Source organism: Montipora foliosa, chromosome 13 (assembly GCF_036669935.1).
Source record: "Montipora foliosa isolate CH-2021 chromosome 13, ASM3666993v2, whole genome shotgun sequence".
In the NCBI taxonomy this organism is placed as follows: Eukaryota; Metazoa; Cnidaria; class Anthozoa; order Scleractinia; family Acroporidae; genus Montipora; species Montipora foliosa.
In genome coordinates this window covers 20,656,725-20,676,566 of record NC_090881.1, presented here as the reverse complement: position 1 = coordinate 20,676,566, position 19,842 = coordinate 20,656,725, and the positions used below count along the sequence as shown (strand labels likewise).

The 19,842-nt window shown below is 40.0% G+C and overlaps 1 long non-coding RNA gene across 1 annotated transcript in view; it reads right to left on the bottom strand.

Moving 5' to 3' along the window:
- LOC137982058 (uncharacterized) overlaps nucleotides 1–18,804 on the bottom strand; it is a 19,787-nt gene extending 983 nt beyond the window's left edge. The window contains exons 1-5 of the long non-coding RNA XR_011118603.1: nucleotides 18,622–18,804; nucleotides 4,586–4,663; nucleotides 3,856–3,959; nucleotides 1,803–1,897; nucleotides 321–436 (exon numbers count right to left, since the gene is read on the bottom strand). This is a non-coding gene — a long non-coding RNA (uncharacterized lncRNA). The remainder of the gene's footprint in view (nucleotides 1–320; nucleotides 437–1,802; nucleotides 1,898–3,855; nucleotides 3,960–4,585; nucleotides 4,664–18,621) is intronic.
- Nucleotides 18,805–19,842: the final 1,038 nt, after the last annotated feature.

The following is a 19,842-nucleotide window of genomic DNA, read 5'->3' as shown; positions in this document are numbered from 1 at the left end:
AGGGTTGCGGTAAAAATGTCCGGAAATACGAGCTAGACATGCTCATTGATTTTGATATGTCACTAATACACCCATTCATTTAAATGTTTACTTGACGTTTGCACTTAATTTGAACACGACATAATGTCCATCAAAAATATTATGTATAAATCTGGAAAAAGAAGTGCTGAATAAAAGACGCGCTCTCAATTTTGCAAGTAACTTGTTTGATATTTCCCTATACAGGGCCTGTTAATCACCTACGAAGGAATGGGACTTCACAGCATCCATAACTTAAAAATCAGACCAAGCAAGAATCGGAGGCAAGCTACTGTGCTTACCAGTGGTAGACAAGACCCCAGCTCGTACGAGCAGACGTTTTGTAAAGTGGGCAAGTGTAAAGCGAGGAATCTGGGATATAGTTCACTCGAGGCTCCATATGTAAGATGGGAAAATGCTGCAATGCAAAACAGAAAAAGGTAAAGCTTTGAGAACATTTGACCATAATCAAGCAAAATTAAAATCTAAACGTTTCAATGCTAGGCAGTGCGGCCCAGTGGTTAGGACGCTTGCCTTGAGATCCGGAGTTCCCGGGTTAAAGACTCGTTCTGACCACTCGTTGAATTTGTTCCCAGAAGTCCCTGGTTCAACTTGTAGGGCGCACTTGTAAATAGCCAACTGGTTTGCCTTCGGCCAGTTGGGGGTTCTTAACAGTTGTTGTTGTTGTTGTGCCTGAGTGGACCAAGGACGACAAATACGAACGAACAGGTAAAGAAAAGGAGAGCAAAAGAGATAATTGATGTTAGCTATTACTAGGTGTCATAGCAGCTTCTATCATTTTCAAAATGTAAGTTAGTTTTTTCTTTTTTGTTGTGTTTTGAGGTTTTGAGGTTTTGAGGTTTTGACACCAAGGCACTCACATTGTACATCACGACAGCTGCTATACGACCCAAAAGAAAAACACTACTTATCGCTATAAACATTCATCGAAGAAGCAAGTCTTTGATCGCGGAGCCCAGAGGCTTGAGTGACGTATAGGCTACATTAGACCACGTGGAAGGAACCTGGCATCAGTGCTTTTTATATGGGCCCTAATATCTGGAATAGTTGTGAATTAGTACATATTCAGAGAACGTTTGTATAAGAACAATGTTGAAAATATGGCACGTCACAATTATTCAAAATGATTGTGCCCAAGAAATTTGATAGTGAAAAAAAGCAATTCCGAATTTAATTGCTTTTCTTATACAAACACCTTCTTGGAAGAATTTTACAACAAATTTGGTTGCAGCAAATTACCCATGCAAGGAGTGGGGATTCTCTTAAGATGGCTCACTATTTCAACACGTAAAAGACCTTTTTAGTCTGTACGTTCGTTTTCCCATTTCAAACCATGTGATGTTCTCAAGGGAATTTCCTTTTGTTTTATCATCACTTATGCGCACATATGCATGTGCGTAAGACAACATTTGAAAGAAACTGTTCTCCAGAGTAACATCACGTGGTCTGAAATGGGAAAACAAAAAGTACAAGCTAAAAAGGTCTATTCCAAGCCAATGTCTGATTGGAACGAAAACCCTACCACACTGTTTCACACACGACAATATCATGGTACCATGCAGGCCATTAATAATTGGTTAGCTACATGAACTTGTTAAGCAATTATTGCTTTTCAGATGGTACCATAACAAATCTTGTCGTTTTGTGAAACAGTTGTGTACATAGACCATTTTACTAATACAGCGGGCATTATAAAATCCATTGATTCAAATAGCTAATATGTGGTTCAGTTTTAAGCCTAAAAGCTTGGTAAATGTTCTAACCCGAGCTAGCAAACTTGGAACCGTCTTTAAGAATCGCGGGCGAGAAGAATCTTCTGGTGATCCAAAGCATCAGTACATCGTCCTCCATATGGGATCTGTGAAAAACATACAAATAATAAACATGTGAAAACCCCTGAGTTGCGGTTCGTAACCATGCAAATAATATCTAGCGCTTAGTCTGCTATTACTGAAAAATATCAAATAAAGTTGTAAAACAGTCTTAAAGCTTGTCCAACTTTCTTGAGTTCATACTGCAGTCTCTCACTTTTTTTGCCCGTCTCGCAAGGACGCGGTCCTCGCGACGTTCTTCACTCATGCACCTTGCGAGGATCGCGTTCTTACTGGACTGTCAAAGAGGACGAGACTGATTGCATTCTCGTGATGCCATGATCTTCTTAAACGTCTTCTCCCTAATAACTCATCTACGACATTCAAGAATCCGTTGTCACGCTTGTAGGAGAACTACAGTTATATTTTCTCCCAAATATAATTCCTAGAAAAAACCGTTTCCCCATCCAAAGCAAAATGAAAATGCAACTAGTAGAAAAAGCAACGAATGTAAAATTTTTTGGGCTTTAAGATGGCTCAAACCAGTTACAACAATTTTCATTAAGGGAATGTCTTATTGGAAGAATTGGCCCTACAACACCGATTCACGTAAAGGAACTGTTATTCTATCATATGAAAAATCAATTGTAGCCAAAAAAGACGTTACAGATTGCCACAGCAACCAATGAACCATCCAAATACACTCTTCATTTTGACTTCAAACGCTTACATCGAAAACAAACTTGGTGACTCCGAAGTTTTGTTGCTGGGAAGTGATAAACAGGTGAGGTGAAATCCTCTGAGAAGTTCATAAAATTCTCTGAAGCGGGTTCGGAGCCACCATAAAATTTGAAGGTAGCCCTGAATTTGCTGCAGAGAATTTTTATTTTAGCTTCTTGGTTATCACTTCCCAGCAATAAAAATTGGGAGTCACCGAGTTCATTTTGAGATCTAAGTGCTTACAGACAAGAAATAGGGTGTTTTTAGATAGCTCTTTTGTTGCTCTGGTAACCTATTACGTCACGTTTCTAACGTATCTTGTTAAGCAATTATTGGTGTTCTATAATGGTACCATAATATTGCTGTTGGGTGTTGAAACTGGAACGTGTTATTACAAAGATTAACTCTACAACACTGTATCACTTAATGGCAATGTTATGGTACCATATGAAACACCAATAATTGTTTAACAACATGCATATATTACTGCTACGTAATAAACTACCTTATCAACAGAAGAACCATCTAAAAACGCCCTATATTTTGTGTTAAGCACTTATATCTCAATAACGAACTCGGTGGCCCATTTTTTATTGCCGAAAAGTGATTAGCAGGCTAAGACGAAACTCTCTGCAAAGTTAAAAAAATTCTCTAGAGCGGATTCTGAGCCACCTTCATTTTTTTAAATTGTGAACGTGCCTATGAATCTGTTCCAGAGATTTTTTTTCAACTTTACAGAAAGTTTTAGCGTGCTAGTCACTCTCCAGCAACAAAAAATGGGGGTCACCGAGTTCGTTTTTGAGATATATACGTTTGAAGACAAAGTAGAGCCTCTTTTTAGATGGCTCTTTTGTTGCTCTGGTAACCCATTACGTCACATTAATGAGTGCATCTTGTTAAGCATCTACTGGTGTTTCATATGGTATCATAACATTGCCATTAAGTGAAACATTTTGGTAGATTCAATCCTTCCAAATAGTACAGTTTGTTGAAAGTGTTAAAACTGATTCGAACCTCCTTAAAAGGTGAGTTTCCACGACAGAGCAAAAATGGGACAGAACAGATAAGGAGTGACAATGATTTTTGAAAAGAAACAGTTAAATTTCATGCGTTCTATGAAGGAATCATGGATGCGTTACCACACAGACAGGAACTCACTGTTTCTTAGCAAAAAATTTCGAAGCTGTTCCATTCCGTTCTTACTCAGTGCGTTGAGGCACTTTTATGGTCTCCTCAGTCCTCGAGAATAGTTGCAACTGCCATTTTATAGAAGAAACACATTTACCTGGCCAGTGATAAGGTACGAGCATCCCAAAGAATCTGTTCTTCTGCTTAGAACATCTTTAAATTGTCCAGAGCGCTCTCTCGATCCGAGTCGTTGAACTCATACTGTATAAATGAACACCAAGGGAACAACAGATTAGTACCAGCATGATGATTGTTCTGTGGCCAAAATCTGTAACTAATTAATTGCTAAATTAATTATCATTAATGATGATGATGATAATAATAATAATAATAAAATAATAATAATGATAATGATAAGGATCTCAACAATAATAATAATAATAATAATGATGATGATGATAATAATAATAATAATAATAATAACTAATAAGTAGTCTCTTGTCCTGTCCATTTTTTATTTCTATTTGTGTCACTTTGGTAACCACTTTGCAATTGTGCCTTAATTGTCTTATAATCTTCTGTACTGAAAGAGGGCAAGCATAACCCCTTCCCTGACCCCATCAAGCACATTATTGTTCATACACAAGCACAAATAACCCGGACGTGATTCATCATTGTTTGGGGGCAAGAAGAAATCCTGCTAAGACTTAATTCAACAATTTTGTCCAGGATTGGAGGTGACTTTCCAGGTCATTTTGCAGATCAGGCAAAGTAAAGGTAAATTACAGGCCACTTTGCTGGAAAGTAAGAGGGATGGATCTGTCACCTTACTAAAACAATATCCTCCAAAACAACAACAACCAACAACAACTAAACAGACATCATACCTCTCTCGATCCTTTCTTAACAATGACAGGCTTGCTGACTATTTCCTCTTTCAAGCTAATGAAAGCTGCAAGTGAGTCCTAAAGTAAAAAGGCACAATGACGTTTAGAATAACCAAGAAGCCAATAAAATGTTATAATACAGATGCAGCTTTGGGAACGTATGTTGTACAAACAAGACCAGAGTAATTTTGGACACTAAAGTAAAAAAGTAAAGTACAGCAACCATATTTGACGTTGATACCTCGTAACAGTAATTCAACTAACAAACCTGACGTATCAAGCGAGGGACACTTCATGACAAGGCATACATGACGTACCAAGCGAAGAACACTTCATGACTACGCATACATGAGGTACAAAGCGGGAAACACTTCATGACAGAGCATACATGACGTACCAAGCGGAGGACGCTTCATGACTTGGCTACATGACATACCACGCAGAGGACACTTCATGACAAGGCATACATGACGTACCGAGCGGGGGACACTTTATGACTAGGCATACATGAGGTACCAAGCGGGGGACAATTCATCACTAGGCATATGTGACGTACCAAGCAGAGAACATTTTATGACAAGGCATAAATGACGTACCAAGTGGAAGACACTTTATGACTAGGCAAACCTGACGTACCAAGCAGAGGACACTTTATGACAAGGCATACAAGACGTACCAAGCGGGGAACACTTTATGACTAGGCATACATGAGGTACCAAGCGGGAAACACTTCATGACTAAGCATACATGACGTACCAAGCGGAGGACAATTCATGAATGGGCATACCTGACGTACCAAGCAGAGGACGCTTCATGACTTGGCTACATGACATACCAAGCAGAGGACACTTCATGACTAGGCATACATGACGTACCAAGCGGGGGATCATTCATGACTAGGTATATATGACGTACCAAGCAGAGGACACTTCATGACTAGGCATACATGAGGTACCAAGCGGGGGACACTTTATGACTGAGTATATATGACGTACCAAGCAGAGGACACTTCATGACTTAGCATACATGACGTACCAAGCGGGGGACACTTCAAGACTAGGCATACATGACCTACCAAGCGGGGGACACTTCATGACTAGGCATACACGAGGTACCAAGCGGGGGACACTTTATGACTGAGTATACATGACGTACCAAGCAGAGGACACTTCATGACTTAGCATACATGACGTACCAAGCGGGGGACACTTCAAGACTAGGCATACATGACCTACCAAGCGGGGGACACTTTATGACTAGGCATACATGAGGTACCAAGCGGGGGACACTTTATTACTTGGCATAAATGACGTACCAAGCAGAGGACACTTCATGACAAGGCATACATGCCGTACCAAGCGGAGAACACTTCATGACTATGCATACATGAGGTACCAAGCTGGGGACACTTTATGACTGGGTATACATGACGTACCAAGCGGAGTACGCTTCAGGATTTGGCATACATGACGTACCAAGCGGGGGAAACTTCATGACTAGGCATACATGAAGTACCAAGCGGGGGACACCTCATGACTGGGCATACATGACGTACGAAGCGTGGGACACTTCATGACTGGGCATACATGACGTAGCAAGCAGAGGACACTTCATGACTGGGCATACATGACGTACCAAGCCGGGGACACTTTATGAGTAGGCATACATGACGTACCAAGCGGGGGACACTTCATGACTGGGCATACGTGACGCACCAAGCGGGGGACACTTTACGACAACGCATACATGAGGTACCAAGCAGGGGACACTTTATGACTAGGCATAGATGACTGCTGTGAGGGTAAAAAACTAAAAAAACCAAATAAATCAAATATCAATACAACATCATTAAAATTACTCCAAAAGTATTAAAGCTGTTGAAATGAAGAGCCATCAATGTAATCACATTTTTCAGGAATGTTAATGATGTGCTTCATTTTGTCCCCTGGGAAGCAGTCTCAGCTTGGTGGCCAAAACAACACAGTGACGAGAAATCTGAGCTGTTTTTTTCATCCTGGACCATTGATTTGGAATCGCGGAGCATTCTTTTCGACCTTGAAAAAAATATTCTCTGGCACTCAGGGTATCGTTTAGCTTGACATTTAATGTTAACTCCCGGCTTTTACCGTACTTTTTGGTGCAAACATAAGCCAAAAAATTTGACCTGGCATCAGATTAGACTGAAAAGAAGAGCAATTATGAAGCGGAAACGACATGTTCAGTCCTTCCCTAGTGTGTGGAATAAACGTTTGCTTAGTGCAACTGAAAGACATGCATGACAAGCAGGAAAATGTCCGTTAGAGCAATTTGCATTTTGCAAAAAGAAGAATTGAGTGAGTTTTACTCAAGAGCATATTTTGTTATCTTTGAACTGAATTTATTACCAAAGCTAGAAAAAGTAAAACACCTCAAAACTGGACAGGACGTTACAAAATAATCAATGTGAGAACATGTGAGCCAAAGGGTCACTGCTTGCACGACGTCTGGGTGACCCCTCAAATGGTCTAAATGAAAAAATTAACTGGAATGCTGCAGTTCAATACCACCCAACTCGTTGCCTTCTATTTTTGTGTAACACGTACCATAGCCAGCCCAGTTTACGCTTATGGAGCGTCTAGTTTTATATAAAATGTATAAAGTGAGATGGGAAAAAGGCAGCAAAATGTATGGTTCTCTCGCTGCATTTTTGGTTGGGGGGGGGGAGGAGGAGGAGGGAGGGAGCATGAAGGCAATAATGCGCAGTTATTGTTTGGTGATCAGAAGTAGATCAGACATTGAATGCCTTGCTAGAGACTGTGAACCTTGCTAGAAAACCCACAAGGCTCCTCAAGCCTCACCACTGTTACCATGGGTCCTGGCCAACTGCTCCATGCTAATGCCTAAACATAGATTTCACCACTTATCAGTCAATGCACTACCTCATCATGGTTGATGCTCATTCCAAATGGCCTGAAGTGATTGGCTCCATGAAAACAACAACTGCTGAGTCATCAATACCATGCACATCATTTTTGCACAATATGGTCTGCCTGGTCAAACTGTCAGCGACCATTTCAGTCTTGTGAATAAAGAATTCTTGCAACAAAACGGCATCCAGAGAATTCTCCTCTCGCCTTACCTTCCTTCATCAAAACAGTTGGACAAGAGGTTCATACACAGCATGGATTCATCAATCGCTGATCCCTCAAGCTCCATACAGCGACAGATTCAGAAATTTCTTTGTTACAGCAAGAACTTCACATTTGTCTGTCTCTCGATGATCCAGTGTTCTTGATTGTGACCATCTGGTCGGAAGTGGCAATCTAGTATTGTAGTACAGCAAACTTCGCCTGCATCCTTTAAGTTCAGCAAGACAATGGGTGGATTGGAGACAGCATGTAGATGATGTTATACAGTAAAGCCCAAAAATAATGCATGCGCAAGGACTTCTTTTTGCATCACCAAGCTGGCAACTTCTTGTGGCTTCTTGCGGAATGCTAACGGTTGGATCCTGTGAGCCGCTAGAACTTCTTTGCTGTAAGAAGTTTAAACTGCAAGAACTTCTTTGCGTTAAGAAAGCTGGGCCGCGAAAACTTAGCTGAGGACTAACATCGTACAATGGAAAGAAGGTGATATAAGAGACCCGCAAGTAGAGTTGATGATTTTCCTAGTTCTCTGCGAGTTTTTTATTCTGCATTTAGCTACCGACACTCAAGTGACCACAAGACATTTTAGGATTACATGTATGTGTTTCGTAATTTCAGAAACCATACACAGAGTGGAAGATAAGCACGTCTTTCAATATTAAAAGAGTTATTTTTGAAGCAGAGGTTTGAGTAATTAATGCAAGCATTCGATGTAGACAAAATTCTCGATTTTCAGGTCCGAGTGTAAACAATTTGACATATAATTGTTTCCATTTTTATGATTTCTTGAATGAAATGGATGACCTAAGATTATACTCTCTTGGTTAAGTTAACCTAGGAAGGCATGTAATTATTTGTTTTTGTGGATTTTAAATGCTCTCCAGTGAGTTGTACTACTCCATCAATAAGCAGCAAGTGGTGAGCAGCTCACAAATCAGCTGCCTTATATAATATTTTTCAATCAACTGTATATCTTGTTGTTCAATGTGATTTTTTTTTCCATGTTCAAGTTGTTTGAAATACTTTTATCCGTTTAAGAGTTCAGATGGTTCTGAATTCAACCATAAGTTCGCGATCAATGTGATGTTCGTGGCTGAGAAGAAATCAGAAGAAAGGAAGGCATCTGCATGGACTAATTTTAATCTACACTGGAGTCTCAGACAAACACTACTCTCTGAGGCAAATTGATTAATGAACTAATCTTGTTTCAACTTCTTCTGTATCAATTACGTTGCAGCAAATGAAAAAGAAACCAAAAATCGGGCGTTACTAAACACAGGAACGTATATAACAGAACGGAATATATCGGAATAAACCGGAATATGCCGGAATGAGGTGGAATGACACCAGAATGAGACAAAATGAACAAGAGTGGTACCGGTGGGTATATACCAAAACAAACCGGAATGACCCCGGAATGACACACAAATAAAGCGGAATATTCCGGAATAAAGCGGAATATTCCGGAATAAAGCGGAATATGCCGGAACAAGGCAGAATGACTCTGGAATAAAACCGAATGACACCGGAATGAGACGGAATAGACAAGAATGGTACCGGAGTATAATGGTACAAGGCGGAATGACAACAGAACAAGGCAGAATAAACCAGAGGGCCACCAGAATCAAGCTGAGTAGCGTGGACCGGAATGACAAGGAACAAAAAGTAATTTCTATCATTCTAGACTGTGAAAGAATAAGTGTTGCAGAATAGAGAGACTGACAGGAGAAAAAAAAATTACATTAAAGGTGAAGTAACAAGGCTTGGAACGAGTCACGATATGTTCTCACAATTCTTCATGTAAATATATTATCAATGATCGATCTTTTTTCTGTCCTTCTGACTTCTTTCTTCAAACAAGGAAACACTGCGTTCAGGTTCGATGGGATTATTGCCAACAATCGGGAAGAGAGAAAGAGTCTTCCGCCCGTTTGCGCAAATCTATTTCCATATATCTCCATCACGTGTGGGTTGCAGGAAGGAGGCAAGCAGCAACGGTAATTAGTTTGTGGTTCGCTGAACTTGATTGTGATTGGTCAATACACAAGTGACCTGTCAGAATGAAATAAAAATGTTCACGGGTTTTCTGACTCCCACAGTGAAAGCTGCCTCCGAGATCCATAGACAAAAACAATTAGAATAACATTCTGTTTCTCTTGCTACTGCATTTTTTCACGAAAAAAAAAATGTTACAAAGACAAGAAATAATTATTCATTTAGCGACGGATATACCTGTCAAATTTTTCTTGAGATCGAAGTGTTCCAAATGTTTCAAATGGCAATTTAAACACATGCAATTCCCTTAGGGAATCACGTGACACAACAAAAGCTGACAGAAACAACCGAAATGGTCGGCGCTAACTAAAACACCAAATTTTGGCATTTTCAGGTTCATTCCGGTATATTCTGCTTTATTTGGGTGTCATTCCGCCTCATTCCGGTGTCATTCGGGCTCGTTTCGGAATATTCCGGTACCATTCTTGTTCATTCCGTCTCATTCCGGTGTCATTCCGGTGTCATTCCGGTGTCATTCCGCCTCATTCCACCTCATTCCAGTTATTCCGTTCCATTCCTGTGTTTAGTAACGCCCCCAAAAATCAATACACATGCTGACAAATGTAGGGAATATGAGCTATGCTAATTATGTGACAGAAGCGTGACCAACTTGTTTTTAGCGTATTGGCTTGTTATGCAAATTCAAGGCATGCACATTGGCACGTACTTGTTAATATTTTGGGTCTTTTGTTGCCGTATACGGTCACTGGTTGGCATTTTTCTTGAAATATCAAACAACAATGAAACAGGCATATTCAAAAGCTTCCTCACAAAACTCTGCATTGACGTGCATTTCACAGCAACAAGTGGTGTTACATTATTTGACACAAGGAAACGGAAAAAGCAATTCGCTCTCATTGGTCTTCAGGTCTCCTCAGCATTTCTTCAAACGAGTTTTGATCGGAAGCTTTCTGTTATTTATTACTGTTTATGTCACACCGCAAGTTTTCTAGTGCTACTGACTTCAGAAGACATATTAGAAACCTTTCCTGCACCAGTTGCAAAATACTACACATTTGATGTAAAACAAGTTTCAAATAATTCTTTTAGAAGTGTTTTGTTATGCTTACGAGCCTGCTTGCAGATGAATGGCACGAGTGAAGGGATTTTTTTAAGTAATTGCATAGATGGGTGTTGCTGGTTTAAAACATTTCGGAATATTCATGCTCGTTTACATCTTTTTTAAGCAAGTGCTAGTCAAATCTGAAGATTGTAGCAAAGGAGGCAAAGATGTTGCAAAATCTACAACATCCTAAAGTGGCAGAGTTTATTGCTGTTTTCCAAAACTGGTGGTTATAATAATAAATAATAAATAATAAATAAATAAATATATATATATATATAACAAATTGTTTCAAGAGACTACTCAGATCTTGAGTACATACGGAGTTTAATACAAATCTGTTTCGTAGGCTAACATAAAGTTAGCTCACTCATCTGAGTGAGTTAGTTTCCATATACACTGAAGCCTACTAAAATACACATCAGCATTTTGTTCGCACACGATGCAATAAACCGTTACAACGGACCGTTACAAAACATCGTAAAAAACCGTTACATTCAATCATTGTATATTCGAATGCGCTTCTAAAAATGCAAGATCTATGCATATGCGTTGAGCATGTCAAACTTTTTAAGTGACAGTATCCGCGCGCCGTAAAAATGAAACCCAGTTAGTTAACCATATCTGAGGATGAACTTTTGTCGGTGCCGGCATGTAGAAATTAGTTCGTTTCGTTTGTTTAATGTTGCCAATTCCGGTTTGGTAATGATGAAATGCTTCTCCGTCGTGCATAGGTTGCATCGCTTTGTCAGATTGGAGTAGGGTTTCGCCTTGGCCAGGATCTTCCATTTAATGGTGAAGCGTTGTTCTTTGCTTTGAAGCTGCCAGATGTGTTTGCTAAGTTCTGTGTCGTTCTTGCAGGTTTCGTTGTTGAACGACACCTGATCGTTTCTGAACCTAGCTTTAAATTCCGTGGCTGTAAGACTACATAGGTGTTTGGTTTAAGTTCTAGTTTGTATTTATACCCACTCTTGTACAAGGCATCCTCATACGGGGTTGCAACTTCGTTAAACACGCCTTCGTCGGATGAAATCTCAGAGAGCCGTCTGTTAAGTAATTCCGGTATATTTCTGATAATGTTGGGAGGATGGTTTGATTTTCTATGCACAAAGAGTGGGGTGTTTGATGGTTTGGAGTATTGCTTGAATTTTTCCGTGTTAAGTTCAAAGGTAACATCAAGGAAGTTGATGACTTTTTTGTTTGCTTCGATGGTGATTTTCAGGTCGCACTTTCTAAATATTTTGCATATTTCTTTCTTTATCCTCTCCGTTGCCCTTGGGGTCTGTTGGAGGACCGCTAGCCCGTCATCTCTGTAAAGGCCGATTTCAACTCCAGGTATTTCGTTCAGCTGGGATAGCAAGTAACAACCGACCAATTTGCAGGTCTCCGCGCCATCATAGCTTCCCATGGTAACATCAAACAGTGGGTTTGGATTTCTCTTCTTCCATGCTTGGCCGTTGCTGAACAGGAGAGAGTGCTTTGCATTGATGATTATTTGGCAGTCGGTGGCTGAAATGTCCACATGTTGGGATGCGAAATCAGGCGTGCGATTTAATAGAGCTTCAGATATTGAAGGGTAGAATTCAACGACATCGAAGCATATGAATGTTGAGTTCCGTTTGTTTTGTAATAGCTTGTACCATTGGAGCACAGAAGATGTATTCTTCCACTGGTTGACTTTAGTGGCGTTTATAACTTCCCGGTTAATCTCTTCAAGGATTTGTTTGCTTATTCGGCCCACTTCAGTCTTCCATGGATTAATTAATCTGCAGGTAGGTCTGTTTGCAAAATTATCCTTGTGGTCCTTTAGGTAACCGGCAAGAATGCGCATACCGTGAAATTACTGCGATTTGTTGCAGAGAGCTTAATTACATGGTATGTAGTGATGCCCTAATTAAGTATTATAGCGGACGCGATTTTTAGATCTGAATTCGCGTCTTTTGTTAAGACCGTGAGGATTAAGTGTGCATAGTTGTGCGGTCCAGTTGGCGTCTCTGGTGGGTAACAATCTATCAATATGAGCTGCGTCCCCCTGGCTGGTAATTTTCTCAATAACAATAAAACTAATTTCAGAAATCTCATCTTTGACACAATTAAAATGGACTGCAAGCTCGCCCGTTTTTTTGTTTGTGAGCATAGCCGATTTGTGATTGCGAAAGCGTACTTTGAATGCCGTGGAAGTGGAACCTACCGGTAATGTATTCGTAAATCGTAAGTACGCAAAACTTAAAAAATAGAGAAAATATAAGTAAGAATCTGGAAACTGCGTGGAGCAATGATAGATTAAAAAAAACAGATCTCAAGTTTCGTTAGAAGGAAAAAAGATTTACTGGTAATTCCCTTTTCCAGTAGTCTTTGGAAAATTTCACAAGTGCTTATTTATTTCAAATTGCAAGAAAAACGTCTTGCGATTACTGATCTATGATATACATGCAAAAATGTCACCTTTATTGCACTGTTATATGTCAACTATCTGCACTTATTTCACTTTTCTGCAATCTGGGATTAATTAGCATGCTTTCAGCCAATCAACATGCTGAGATTTTTGCATGTATATCATAAGTGCTGAACTGATATGTTCAATCAGGAACTGTGTTAGATGATATTTTAATCCACACCAATTCCAATCTCCCATTGCAGTTATATGGTATTCTGATGTACATACAGTGCGGAATGAGATCACTGTGTTTGGAGGAGGCGCTGGTGGCACAGGAGGGAAATTGAGTAATATTTACGGTTTGAAGCCTTCTAAATCAGTCAAGCTTCATCATGGAAATCCACAGTTAATTTGAAAAGGTCTTTGCCAGCTTTTTAACTTGTCACAAGTAGAACTGACAAAAGTGATTAAAGTAATTGTTGCAGTCAACATGTCCACAGGATTAACTTGACGGTAAGAATTTTCAAATGGTTTGTAATAGTTTCTGTGTCAAATATAGAAGTTAACTTTTGTGTTTGTGTTATAAAAAGAACAAGTTCAAACATGTGAAGAATTCATGTTTTTCCTCATTAATTTTGGAGCTGTTCATGTTGATCGTTTTGGTAAACTGTTTTCTGGAAACGTTAAGGTTAATTTAACCTTTAGTTATTATTATGATTTTGACGTGGAAATCGTACTGCACGGCCAGAAGTGTTTCTGTGCTGATTTTAATTTATTGACTTGGGTGTGTATTCATTGATGAAACTCTTTTGTACAAGTAAGCTTGAAATGTTCTAAAAATGCGCTCTAATTCATCAATCTACGTAATACAACTGCACTTTCTTTTGGATCTGTTAAGCCTTTAAAATAATGGCTTATGGTACTTTATGAAACAAAACAAAACGAACTGGTAATTTGCGAAACCATACATGTACTTGCAAAATATAATATAATGAGCGTTTCAGGCATTTTAATTGTAATATTTTTTTGTCATTTTACAGTAACAGTAAAAATAACAACAATTACATTTACACTATATTTATATCCATCACGATTCATTGAAATTCAAATTTAACTTACTTGGCAATTTCCACTCTTTTGTTCTATTGTTATACTCATCTAACATGCTTCAACAAAAAATTTCTCAGCAAAAATTTTGAGGGGTGTCTACAGCTACTCGTGAGTTCAGATCTAGTGTTAAGTGTCGCTTTGTCTCTGTGTCTTAGTATAATATAGTACTTCTCAAGTATACATAAATTGCATCCCTTCGATATACATGTAGGCGAGTAGGGATGCGCTTTGTCAATTATCTAGGATATTTAACAGCAATGTCAAACCTGTTCTACTATATGGCTCAGAGACTTGGAGAATAACAGTGGCAACTACAAAGAAGGTGCAGACCTTTATCAACTCATGTCTACGAAGAATCTTGCGGATAAGTCGGCCAATCACCATCAACAAGGAAGACCTATGGCAAAGAACCAACCAGAGGCCTGCAGATGCTGAGATCATGGTGAGACGTTGGAGATGAATAGGCCATACTCTCCGAAAGACTTCTACCAATATCACAAGACAAGCCCTGTCTTGGAATCCCCAGGGAAAGAGGAAAAGGGGACGGCCTAGGAACTTGTGGAGACGGGACTTGGAAGCAGACATCAAGAGATTGGAGCTGACCTGGAGTCAGCTAGAAAGGAGAGAACTCCTGTAGGTGGCCAATGCGTCTTTTGTTAAGACCGTGAGGATTAAGTGTGCATAGTTGTGCGGTTCAGTTCAATATGAGCTGCGTCCCCCTGGCTGGTAATTTTCTCAATAACAATAAAACTAATTTCAGAAATGTCGTCTTCGATGCAATTAAAATGGACTGCAAGCTCGCCCGTTTTTTTGTTTGTGAGCATAGCCGATTTGTGATTGTGGTACGACGATATGTAAATCGATTTTTCCAGCATATCGTTGTACCAAAAACCTCAAAGACATTTTGGCACCTTCTAAATTTTGCGGGGATAGTGGAGTAAATCAGGTAGAGAGGGAAATGGGAGGGTGTTTTAAATGCTCTTCTAGATGTGATCTTTGTAAGAATTTTTGAATTCAAGATTCTAAATTTAAAAGCTCTTCCACAGGCCGAACCTATAAGATTAACTAAAACTTGTCTTGCTCTCCCAAAAATGTGGTTTACTTGGCTTCGTGTGTTAAATGCAATTTACAGTACGTACTAATTATTTCTTGTGGAAGTAACATTTTTTTCGTGAACAAATACAGGAGCAAGAGAAACAATGTTATTCAAATTGTTTTTGTCTATGGATCTTGGAGGCAGCTTTCACTGTGCGAGTCAGAAAACCCGTGAACATTTTTTTTTCATTCTGACAGGTCAATTGTGCATTGACCAATCACAATGAAGTTCAGCGAACCACAAACTAATTACCGTTGCTGCTTGCCTGCTTCCCACGACCCACATGTGATGGACATATATACGGAAATAGATTTGTGCAAACGGCCGGAAGTCTTTTTCTCTTCCCGATTGTTTGCAATAATGCCATCGAACCTGAACGCATTGTTTCCTTGTTTGAAGAAAGAAGTAAGAAGCACAGAAAAAAGATCGATCGTTGATAATATATTTACATGAAGAATTTTGAGAACATATCGTGACTCGTTCCAAGCCTTGTTTTTTTTTTTCGTCAGTTTCTCTATTCTGCAACATTTATTCATTGATAGTCTAGAATGATAAAAATTACTTTTTGTTCCTTGTCATTCCGGTCCATGCTAATCAGCTTGATTCTGGTGTCCTTCTGGTTTATTCTGCCTTATTCTGTCGTCATTCTGCCTCGTTCCGGTATATTCCGTCTCATTCCGGTGTCATTCGGTTTTATTCCAGAGTCATTCCTTCTTGTTCCGGCATATTCCGGTTTATTTGTGTGTCATTCCGCCTCATTCCGGTTGTTGTTTCAGTATATTCCGGCACCATTCTTGTTCATTCCGTCTCATTCCGGCATATGCCCCTTCATTTATGTGTCATTCCGCCTCATTCCAGCATATTCCGGTTTATTCCGGTATATTCCGTTCCGTTCCGTTCCTGTGTTTAGTAATGCCTGGGAAAACCGGAGTACCCTGAGAAAAACCTCTCATAGCAGAGATGAGAAACAAAACTCACCCACCTGTGATGCAGAGTCTGGGAATCAAACCTGGGCCACATTGGTGGGAGGCCAAGTGCTCTCACCACTACGCCAACCCTGCGCCCTTTGATTACACATGTATTTTTCTCATTCAATTTTATCTTGAACTAAATGGAATTTGGTAATTTACAATTCCTGAGAGGTTTATTAGACCTTAAACTCATTTTAAGTCTGTTGGAAACATGGGTCCTCAAAGACCCAAAAAACTAATTAACGTTTCTGGACTTTTATTTATAGCTATATGGCTTACAATAACTATCTCATTTTAAAGGTTATATTATAGGCTTTGTTAGTAAAAGAAACAGCGTAAAGATCAAGGGCTTTTCAATATTGTTATGATAGGAATTGCGAAGTAAATGTAGTCCCACTTCTCAAGAATTTTATGAGGCTAAATATCATTTAGGCAAAATAAAAACCAAGCCAATGCAGCCGATTCTCCTGTGATATCTGGGGAGACTCCAGGGAGGTTTGCAAGGGCATTGGCATGAGTCACCTTGTTGCTTACTCGCTTACTTGTCCCTCCCTCCCATGTTTTAGGGTAAGTATACATTCCACACACTGGTCTCAGTGATGTGCTGACGGGTGCCATGGGATGTGGACTGTGGCTCAGTTGCCATGGTGACCTCCTTGCTGCGGAGGAGAGTATTCCACCTCTCCTGCTGCCTTTATGACACCTACCCTCCAGTAAATTGAATGAAGGGTTAGTTTCTAAAGAAACTGTGGTGCTGCGTCGGTGGGGAAGTAGTATACAAAAATTTGGTTTTATCAACGGAGTTGATAATGTAAATTGGCCACCGTACAGAGATTCTAAAAGCTGACGTTTCGAGCGTTAGCCCTTCATCAGAGCGAATCGAGGGATTATGGGTTATGTGCAGTTTTTATAGTAGAGTAGGAGCTAAGCTATTGGTGGTAACATGGCAACGTGAAAAATAGGAATATATTAGTTAAATGAAAAGCGTTCATTAATACCGTGAGGATTAAGGGTGCCGATTTGAAAGATGAATTTTTGTTCCAGATTCTTGCGGCTTTCCGTCGTACCTAGATGTAGGGAAAGGCCGCAGATAGCCATGTGTTTTTTGGAGTGGTTAGGCAGATTAAAATGGCGAGCGACTGGCTTGGATGCATCCTTGTCATTCTTCTCAACATCGCGAAGGTGTTCACGGAATCGGTCACCTAGTCGTCTACCTGTCTCACCAATGTATAATTTATTGCATAACGTGCAGGTTATGCAATAAATGACATTTGGGGAGGTACATGTGAAGCGATCGGTGATCTTAACAGATCGCTTAGGTCCCGATATCTTGCTAGTGTTAACAATGAAAAGACAAGTTTTGCATTGTGAGCGCGCGCATTTGAAAGTGCCGGGTTGCTCGTTAGTTTTGAGCGCGCTTCTAACTAAAAAGTTGCCTCCTAAAAAGTTGCCTCCTTGGCATCCAAGCCAGTTTCTCGCCATTTTAATCTGCCTAACCACTCCAAAAAACACATGGCTATCTGCGGCCTTTCCCTACATCTAGGTACGACAGAAAGCCGCAAGAATCTGGAACAAAAATTCATCTTTCAAATCGGCACCCTTAATCCTCACGGTATTAACGAACGCTTTTCATTTAACTAATATATTCCTATTTTTCACGTTGCCATGTTACCACCAATAGCTTAGCTCCTACTCTACTATAAAAACTACACGTAACCCATAATCCCCTGATTCGCTCTGACGAAGGGCTAACGCTCGAAACGTCAGCTTTTAGAATCTCTGTACGGTGGCCAATTTACATTATCAACTCCGTTGATAAAACCAAATTTTTGTATACTCCAGTAAATTGGCATAGTGTTTTCTTTACGAATTCATTTAATCTTTTTATCAGTAGCGTTTCGCCTTGGCCCGCACTTTTGTGCTTTCACAACTCTTTACTCAGATATAGACACCCTTAATAATGAAATTAAACACGGAACATTTTAGTTTCTTTTTGGCTTCCTCGCCATAATTTGTTAGCTCCACTGTTTTCATAACAATGTACAATATGTAATTGTATTGTGGCTAGTAATGAATAAATAAAATAAATTCAATGTAATGCAAGTTCTTATTTATTTACTTATTTAAACGTACATTTATTTTTCGTATTATTGCTATAATTCTCTCTCATTCCTCGTATATTGCTGTAAAATGTCTTGTAATAATGGCTTGTACGCGAATGTTCACGTTGATCACTAACCTCAATTTCTCGATGTTATTTTCTAGCTGCCGTTCTAAAATTGCTTGAAATTGTTTCCCTGATATTTTTCCCATCCTTTAGCAGTGGTTCTCCCGTGAAAAATCATTTCGAACACTCCTTTAAACTGCAATTTTGTACATAAAGCCCTTCCGCGAGGTGACCATTTTCGTACGCCTCGTAAGGGCTGTTGTATATGACTTACTCAAGTTTCCAGGATAGAACTTGGTAGATGATTGGCTTAACCTATTCACAATGAAGACACCAAATTTGGAGAGAACCGGAAGTAACAGAAGTCTTTCGTAGCGGAGTTCCAAGTTCAGGCGCTAGACAGGTTATGACGTCGCGACCGTCCATCCGCCCGTATAGACTGTAGGGGTGGAGATGGGGAGGCAAGAGAGCCTCTGGCGAACGGGAGTGTTCGGGCAATTTTCCTTCGCGGGAAATCGCGTGGCAGCGTGGCATTTGGCAACCCGCTCGCGATTTTCGGGCGGGAAATCATATTAGTGACGGGCAACTGGATAAAGAGGAGGAAAGAGAACGAGAGAAGAGGCGACGAAATTTGACAAATTTAAGTGAAGAACGCCTCGAGAGAAGCCGAGGAAGGAAAAGAAGCGAAACTTTCAATAAAAGCTGATGAAAATCTCCATAAAGCTGAGAGAAATAGAGCGAGAGACAACAAATTTATTTACAACGGTTAGTTTTCAGGTAATGTTTTCCTTCTTAATAACATACATGAAAAAATTACTCGATTCTGATTGGCTGAGAGCAGTGCAGTTTAAGTGTAACACAGTGCAAAAAGTGTAATACACCAGTGCAAAAATATATACTATGTACTTATTGACTGTGTGGGAGGGCCGGCCGGGAAAATATTTGGCCCGAGGCATGATGTACGGACCGAGCGCAGCGAGGTCCGTTCCCCATGACCTCGCGGGCCAAATATTTTCCCGTCCGGTCCGACCTAAACTCAGTCAAAAGGCATTTTATCATATGGGCTCTTTACACAAAACATTGGGCACTCAAAATCCTCTAAAATTGCATGGCGCTGAGCAGTACGTGTTCCTAGCAGGGCCGTACGGCTTTTTTCCGTCCCTGCTCGCGCTGATGCGTACGGCCCTCATACGGGCATTTCCCCAATAGTATTACAATGAAAGCGCGCGCGGGGCCGTACGGGCCATATGATAATAAGAAGTCACATAATTTTTCTCGTGCAATTTGGAATAA